Here is a 9,646-nt window from a genome sequence, read left to right as displayed (position 1 = left end):
TACAGTTACATTTTTTTCATGGTATAAATAGCTTTAATTTTATGGTATAATCGGAAAATTCCCTCCTTAATTAAAATGGCCTCATTAGAGAATTGATCCTTAATGCCACACGTTCAATACTTTATTCTCAAAATCAACGTATAAATTCACCGACTCCATTTCTTTAATCAAAGTTAGACAAAAACCTAAAAATAGGTAAGCAAACAAACCATTCCCCCATTTAGCTTTAATCCTATTCGTTTTCCTCAAAAAATTCCCTGGCTGATTTATTATTAGTAAAGTTATCATATCTTAAATGAGTTTTTAGGAGGTCAATAGTTTTTTGGCCAACATGTTGATAATACTTATAAAAGTGATGTAAATTATAAAATATGGATTTTGTTAGATAATTGATTTTTTCGGCTAATAATATGCCAATATGGTAGCGGATGAACAAATATTAAAGGAAGAAAAAGAAAAATTAAAAAATGTACCAATCTTTTGTTAAAAAAAAAATCTTAATATTTTCTATTATATATATATATTTTGGGTTTCATATGGGACAATCGTATATTGGCTTGTTGTGAAAGCATGCCAACGTGCGATTATTCTTAATGTTACATCGGATTAAATAAGCAACCATCATTTTTGGATGTGTTCTCCGAATAACTTTAATTTATTTTGTTTTATTATATATATTACACATAGTATGGGCGAAATCTCAATATGTAATGGGTCATGCTGACATGGCTTATCAAGAAAGTTGAACATGGCAAAATATATATACTTTGGAAAACATTTCAAGTGCACCGGAGAGTACCGGTGTACCAGTTGTTTTAACCGTTGATTTTAATTAATATATATTATATATATTTTTTATAATTCAGATCAACGATTATTTTCGATGCACTTCAAATGTTTCCTATACTTTGTTTTGGAGGCTGAGGAATCCGTTATCTTTAACTTAAGAAAATGACGGATCTAGTACACCTTCATCATTATAATATTACGTAAACGTATACATGCACGTACGGATTTAATACTATTTTTCATTATAAGAAATATACGAGGCACTTTACCTACCCTATATATATAGCTCTTTTTTGTAGAAAAAAAAAAAGTTGCAATGCATGTAGATCACTGGATTAGAAAAGAGATTTTAATCAGGGTGTGATAGGCAGGATATTGTATTTTAAAAAAAATGTATGGAAATCACCATGCCCCAATACAAATTAAATTGACAGCGGTGTTATACGAACAACAACTAACTATTTTCAGTAAGTACAATCAGGGCGCTACTCACAGAAAAACATCTTTTCTTAATTTAAAAAAGCTTCAGGGAGGGAGAAGCGTGAGTTCGTATCAGAAGAGTTGGGCACGATGATCCGGGTCGAGTGAGACTAGGTGGGTTCGAGTTTATGGGTAGGTTAGCTCTCAGATGAATTTGGTCTCCTTCTGTATGTTTGGATTTAATTAATAAAAAAAAGGGTATTTTAGACTATATAAAAAACAAAAGTCCACAAAAAATTTAAAAAAAAATGGTTGAAGTTATATAAAAAGTTCCATATCAATAAAATAAAAAAATAATACATTTGGTCCAACACTACTATTTGATTTAAAAAAAGAAAAAACCACAAAAAAAAATCGTTTATAACTAAATAAAAAACCGTTAAAGATGAACGATATTTTTATTTGACCAATGCCATATATTGAGCATTAATTAGTGGAGTTAACGTGTCTTTAATAAAAAATATTTTTCTAGTCTTGATATGAGTGGCCTTTAAATTTAATTAAGTTGACTAAAATTTAATAACAATATTCACACAATATGCGCATACGTCTTTTTTTTGGTGTTTTTAATTAATGTAGCACATAAATTTTTGTTAAAAATTATAGAAATTTATCGATAAGACCATTTTTTTTACATAACACAAAAACTTATTCATATAGTATTAAAATTTTTTATACATAACATATAAATTTTTGTTGTACAGCTAAACAATTATTTATATTGCTGCTATTCTTTGATAATTTTTTATATTATTTTTTTACTTTTAATCTAATAATTTTGTGTCGAATTCTAATAATATCGGATACCTTAAATGCATTTTGTTAGTTGAATGAGATAATATTTTAAATTTGTTATTTTTCAAAAACTTTTGTACTGATTATCATATTAAAAATTTTTATGCTCCCTTATTTTGTTGAACATATATAAGAGAAAGAGGAGAAGAAAAAATAAATTAAAAAAAAAAAAGAGAAAAAGGAAGAAGATGAGGAGGAGGTGGTGGTGATAATAATGATGATAATAATAATGATAACGATGGAGGAAGAAAAAAAAAAGGAGAAAAAGAAATCAAATGAGAGAAGAAGAAAAAGTAAAACGTACAAATAAAAAAAAGTGTACCTATGCTACAAGAAAAATGCTAAGTAATTACCATCAGATTTATCATCGTCTTGGATTTGACGGTATCAACGGTGCTGGAAATTGTTTATCGACGGATTATTTTCGTCCAACGCTAATTACTGGCGAATTTTTTGTCAGTTTTTTCAATTGATTTGTCGAGACTGAGTTGATGATTACCAACGGATTAATCCGACAGTAACTTTGGCGCCATTTTAAGTGTTTAGGTGCCAAGTTATTATCGAATTTATCCGCTGATAAATCCTACAGTAATTTTTTTTATTAATTTATTTTAGGACATTTAAGCTACAGTTAGTATCCAAATTAAAACTCTTGTTAACAAAATTTATAGCAAAAATCTAAAATGATTAGAAATCAACAAATTATTTTATTAAAAATAAATGGTCTGAATATAATAAAATTTCACAAAAGTAGAATACAATGAAGTAGACAAAAAACATAGATTCCTAAACCCTATGACGAACGGATTTCTGCTAGTAAAGAATTTTACAGATAAATTCTCGTTGTAAGTATAGTTTCTAAACCAACAAAGAATGCCTTCGTACAAAAAATTTGTTTGTCACTAAAGCAAACTCAATAAAAATAAACCGAAGTATTTAAACCTCGGGTCGTCTCTCAAGGAATTGCAGGGAGGTGTATTTATTATTGGTTATGAGAAAGTATCTTTTGGGAATTTTTGAATAATGAACAGGAAAAGTAAATTGCAAGAATTAAAGTAATAACTAATAAAGCTCTTAGCAAGGTATGAGAATTGGAAATCCTGTGCTAGTTATCCATATCAATTGTGATGAGAATTGTTCATTACTCCTACTTAGTTAACCCTTACTAAATAAAGGAAAGTTAAGTGGACTAATCAATTTGATTCCTCAAGTCCTAGTCAACTCCTAAGGAAATACTAGCTTTAGAGGGATCCAAATCAACCAGCAAATTCCAATTATCAATCAACAAAGGAGTTTGATAACTCAAGTGTCATCAATTACTCAACCAAAGCAAAAAGGAGAGAAATCTAAATATTGAAAGCATCAATCACATAAATTGAAGAAAGCAACCATAAATCTAAAATACCTCAAATTGCATTAAATAAAGAAATCAATTCTAACATGGAGTTAATAAACCAAATTGGGAAAATAAACAAACTAAAGTAATAGAATAAATAAAAGTAGAAGAGAAATTAAATTAAAGGAACATTGAACCTGGAATGGAGAAGAAGTAAACCTAACCTAAGAGAAATCCTAAATTCTAAAACCTAGAGAGAGGAGAGAACTTCTCTCTCTAGAAACTACATCTAAAAACCTAAAATTGTGAATTATAAGAAGTTGTATCGGTGAATGAATGGATTCCCCCACTTTGTAGCCTCTAATCTATGTTTTCTGGGCCGAAAACTGGGTCAAAAACAGCCCAGAAATCGCCCCAGTGATTTTTTATACGTCCAGCATGTGCCTCTGTCACGCGTACGCGTCGTCCACGCTGAATTTTTACCAGGTCACGCATACGCGTGATCCACGCGTGCACGTCGTCTAACAGCGCGGCAACTATGGCAAATTATATATCATTTCAAAGCCCCAGATGTTAGCTTTTCAACGCAACTAGAACAACTTCATTTGAACCTCTGTAGCTCAAGTTATGGTCGATTTAGTACGAAGAGGTCAGGCTGGACAGCTCAGTAATTCCTTCAGTTTCTTGTATTCCTTCCACTTTTGCATGCTTCCTTTCCATCCTCTAAGTCATTCCTGTCCTATAAACCTTGAAAATACTTAACACACATATCATGGCATCGAATGGTAATAAGAGAGGATTAAAATTAGCTAAATTAAGACCAAAGAAATATGTTTTCAATCATAGCACAAAATCAGGAAGGAAAATGTAAAACATGCAATTTACATGAACAAGTGTGAGAATAGTGGATAAAATCCACTCAAGTAAGCACAAGATGTACCACGAAATAGTGGTACATCAAATCTCCCCACACTTAAATATTAGCATGTACTCATGCTATACTTAAGAGAAGCTATAAAGGAGTGAAGAGGAATGGTAAAACTTATGAAATGCAACCTATCTATATGAATGCAACTAAATGTAAAAATACTTCTACCTACTTGGTTAAAAGTAAACAAATTCTCCAAGACAAACATAAATCAGATTCCACTAATTCAAATCACACATAAGAGACAAATAAACTTATAAGAAGATAGCTCATGAAAGCAGGGAACATAGAATCAAGTATTGAACCCTCACAGGTAGTGTATATGCACTTTGATCTCTCAAGTGTCTAGGGTGGATCACTCTACTCTTCTCTAATTATGCTTTCTAAACTTTGTTCTTCATCTAACCAATCAACAAATATTTATTGTGTCAATGCAAATATCATGAGGTCTTTTCAAGGTTGTAATGGGGTTAAGGCAAATGTGAGGATATATGTATGGCCAAGTGAGCTATAAATTGAATCCTTGACTAACCCAAGTTCTCACCTAAACACCCACACTCTCTATATAACTTTAAAATTATGCCTAGCTACCCAAAATTCCCACTTTTGCATCACATACTCATATACCAAATTTTTTTTCAATTTCATCACCTATACATTGATCTTTTATTCAACTTAGTATTGGGGTAATTTTGTCTCCTTATTTATTTATTTATTTATATTGTAATAATATTTTTTTTTGAATCATAAAAGCAAACATAATATATCAATGCACATGGATTTTTAATTTTTCTAGTCTCACATGAGTATGCATCCAATTTCTCAATATTCAAATAAAGTACAAACACAATACATTCCCATTAACCCAAGTTTCCACAGTTCCCTATACTTGGTTGACACACAATCTCTATCTTAAGCTAACCAAAGATTCAATTTGGGTGTTTAATTATTTTTCCACTTAAGGCTAGTGATGTGGTAAAATATAGAACAAATGGGGATTAAAAGGCTCGAAGTGGCTAACAAAGGTAAATGAAATAGTAGGCTATTTGGGATAAGTGAGCTAATCAAATGATGGCCTCAATCATATGCAAGCATGTAAATATACTAAACATTGGACATATAGAGTGGAACAAAATATAGATTACAATTATAGAGAAGAAAACACACAAGAATAAAATATTATGGTTAAATAATGTAACCATGTAATTAAGGTCAAATCTCACAGGTTGTGTGTTCTTAGCTAAAATTCATGTTCCAAATTACAGTCCTCAACAAGTTTAACACAAAAAATTTTCAATTTAAATTAGTGAAACACTATAAAAAGGGTCTTAAAAAAGAAAATATTACTTCAACCAAGTAGTAGCTAAATGCACAAAATCAAACAAACATGCAGTCAAACATGCAAATGCAACAACTAATAAGGAAAATAAAACATTGGTGTTGAGAAGAAATTAACTAACCCACGGAAGTCGGTATCGACCTCCCCACACTTAAAGATTTACACCATCCTCGGTGCATGCTAAGATGTGCAAGTGGAAGGGTGGTTCCAACTGGCGCATTTCTCCAAAGATTGTGCAGATGGACTTGTCTGTCTCCCCATGTAAACGTCTTCTGGTTCCCTTCCTGGTGGCCATCTTGAAGAAAAAAGGAAAGAAAAGTAACCCAGAAATAAAGATAAGAAAATAAATAAAGTATAGGTGGGTTAATGCCACATAACAAGGGTCTCAATTACATGATAGCTACAACATGAAAGTAAGAAAACAGTAGAAGCAAATGGCATATCAATAGTGCAAAAATTGCAACAAATGGGGAGAGGGAGTGGGTAATGCAAGATAGTATAAGTGTATATCAATGCAAATGGAATGCAAGTATCATAAAAGAATAGCATTGACTTATGAATAATAATACCCAATCAGAATAAAACAAGTCATGAAGCACCAGAATAATTCAAGAAAAGATGTAACAGTTGAATAAGAAAATTTCACACCAATGGAAAATAATAAATTTAGAAAAGAAAATAAAAATATGCACAAAATTAAAATGCAATGAATGAAAGCGTGTAAATAAATTAAGTAAAATAGAATGGAAAAGAATAGGGATGAGAAGTTGAAGAGATGAAGAAGAAGAAAGTAGGGAAGGAGGAAGAAAGAATGAGAAAAGAGAGAAGAAAGGAGAAAGGAATGACAAACGGGACATGACGCGCGCGCGCAAGGTACGCGTGCGCGTGAAAACTGTTTTCGCCATGCGACGCGTACGCGTCGCCCACGCGTACGCGTGGGTGGTCTTGGAAGCAAAAGGACGCGCACGGGTCCGAGACGCGTACGCGTGGATGACTTTGTGCCTCTAGCACAGTTCCAGCGTGGGGGCAGCACAACTTTCTGTCCAACATGCTATTTACGCCGATTTCCCTATCCACGCGTGCACGTGCTTGACGCGTACGCGTGGATCGAATTGTGCGCAGAGCACACCAGCCGCACGATTCCATCACAACTTTCTGTTCGTTGGATGGGGGAGCGAAATTTTATATCGACGCCCACGCGTGGCCTGTGCGCACGCGTGGTTTGCCCCCTTTTTTTTATATTATATATGTAGAATGCAAAATGTAGAATGCAGGTGATTATGCAGAAATTATGAATAAATACTATGAAGAACAAAATAAAATAAAACTAAGAAGGAAAACTAAGACTGAAAAAGAACGATCATACCATGGTGGGTTGTCTCCCACCTAGCACTTTTAGTTAAAGTCCTTAAGTTGGACATTTGGTGAGCTCCTTGTCATGGAGGCTTGTGCTTGAACTCATCCAGGAATCCCCACCAATGTTTGTACTTCCAATAGCCTCCGGGGTCCCAAACTAGGCACGTAAAGCCTTCAAGCAAGTTAAAGCTAGTGACAAGGTCCCAAGAGTGTTGATTGCTAAAATGAATTCCGGGGTCCCAGACCTTGCTTTTGCACCTGTCTTCTTGTTGACCATCTCTGTTCCAACCGGGTGGTAAGCAATCCGAATTCTCACTAAGGCATCCAAACAGCTTCCTAGACCCATACAATTTAATATTCTTCCAACCATGATAATTCAGTCGTGAGCTTCCTACCACAATGAATCTAGGATTGTGTTGCCAACCACTAACCATCTCCCTCTTACTCTTAAAGCCACAAAGAGTTCTAAGCTGACCATCTGTCTCAAGTAGCCCATATTCAAGTGGAAAAGTAAAGGTTAAGGATAAGTATTTTACCCACTTGAATGTTGTATTAGATGGTAATGGCTTTGGGGGAGAGGTCTCCAACAGCTTTGGCAAGGTGATTTCAAGCTCTACTCCCTCGAGCTCTTCCTTGACAACTTCCACCTCTTTTCAAGCTTTTTTAATTTCAACCTCTTCCTCTTGGTAGCTTTCTTCCAATTCAGTCTCTTCTTCATTGCTTACCAAGGGCATGGGAGGTTGTGCTTCTTTTTCTTGAATCTCCATCTCTTGATCATCCTCTGCAAAGTCTTCAACCATGATATGTCTTGGAGGTTGTATGCCCTCCTCAACATCAACATCAAACATCTTGGAAGGAGGCTCTATGACTGGACTTTCCCATGGAGGTTCAGCATCTCCTAAGTTTGCAACCATTTCTTCCTCTTTAACTATGACGGCTTCCTCCACTTGTTCCAATACAAAGTCATGTTCCTCATTGTCCACTGGAGTTTCTAGTGTCTCCTTCATGCTAGACTCTTCTATTGATTCTCCACATGTAGCCATGGGAGTTTCTTGAATATCCAAATGTTGGGAAGCTAATCGATTTACTACCTCGGTCAAGGCAGCAATGAGCTCTTGTGTCGTCCTTTCCATCTCTCCTTGCCTTTGAAGAAGAACATTTAGAGTGTCATTCATTGGAGCTTGGGGTGGGTATGAGGGTCCATTTCTTGGGAGGAAGGGTTCATGATATGAGGGTATTTCATCATAATAGGAGTGTGGTGGTTCTTTGTATGGTTCATACGGTTCATATGGTGGTTGGTTGGGTGGATAAGGGTTAGGGTCATAAGGAGGTGAATGGTTGTAGGTGGCTTGTGAGTATGGTGGTTCAAAGTTATGTTGAGAAGGGGATTCATAGGCATATGGCGGGGCTTGTTGGTAACTACAAGGGGGTCCACCATATCCATCATCTTGGTACGCACCCTGGAATGGCTCTTGACCATAGTAATTTGGTGGAGGATGGTTGTCACAAAGAGGTCCACCATAACTATTGTCTTGGTATGCATCATGGAATGGTTGTTGGTGATAGCGCATTGGAGGGGGTTGTTGCCAAGAGGGTTGATCAAATCCTTGTGGCTCCTCCCATCTTTGATTGTTCCAACCTTGATGCATGTTCCCATTATAGCTTCCATTCCCTACAACAACATTGGAACCAAACTCATAGCGACAGGGGTGAGAATTCATAGTATCTAATAAAAATTAAAAACAAAAACAAATAAACAAGCAAAAGCAAATATTTACAATAACCAATAATAAGGCACACGTTTGCAATTTCCCGGCAACGGCACCATTTTGACGAACGAATTTCTGCTAGTAAAGAATTTTACAAAAAAATTCTCGTTGTAAGTATAGTTTCTAAATCAACAAAGAATTCCTTCGTACATAAAACTTGTTTGTCACTAAAGCAAACTCAATAAAAATAAACCGAAGTATTTAAACCTCGGGTCGTCTCTTAAGGAATTGCAGGGAGGTGTATTTATTATTGGTTATGAGAAAGTATCTTTTTGGGGTTTTTGAATAATGAACAAGAAAAGTAAATTGCAAGAATTAAAGTAATAACTAATAAAGCTCTTAGCAAGGTATGAGAATTGAAAATCCTGTCCTAGTTATGCCTATCAATTGTGATTAGAATTGTTCATTACTCCTACTTAGTTAACCCTTACTAAATAAAGAAAAGTCAAGTGGACTAATCAATTTGATTCCTCAAGTCCTAGTCAACTCCTAAGGAAAGACTAGCTTTAGAGGGATCCAAATCAACCAGCAAATTCCAATTATCAATCAACAAAGGAGTTTGATAACTCAAGTGTCACCAATTACTCAACCAAAGCCAAAAGGAGAGAAATCTAAATATTGAAAGCATCAATCACATAAATTGAAGAAAGCAACCATAAATCTGAAATACCTCAAATTGCATTAAATAAAGAAATCAATTCTAACATGGAGTTCATAAACCAAATTGGGAAAATAAACAAACTAAAGTAATAGAATAAATAAAAGTAGAAGAGAAATTAAATTAAAGGAACATTGAACCTGAATTGGAGAAGAAGTAAACCTAACCTAGGAGAAATCCTAAATCCTAAAACCTA

This window comes from Arachis ipaensis, chromosome B04 (assembly GCF_000816755.2).
Source record: "Arachis ipaensis cultivar K30076 chromosome B04, Araip1.1, whole genome shotgun sequence".
In the NCBI taxonomy this organism is placed as follows: domain Eukaryota; kingdom Viridiplantae; phylum Streptophyta; class Magnoliopsida; order Fabales; family Fabaceae; genus Arachis; species Arachis ipaensis.
The sequence above is the reverse complement of the archived record's forward strand: the minus strand, read 5'-3'. Positions refer to the sequence as shown.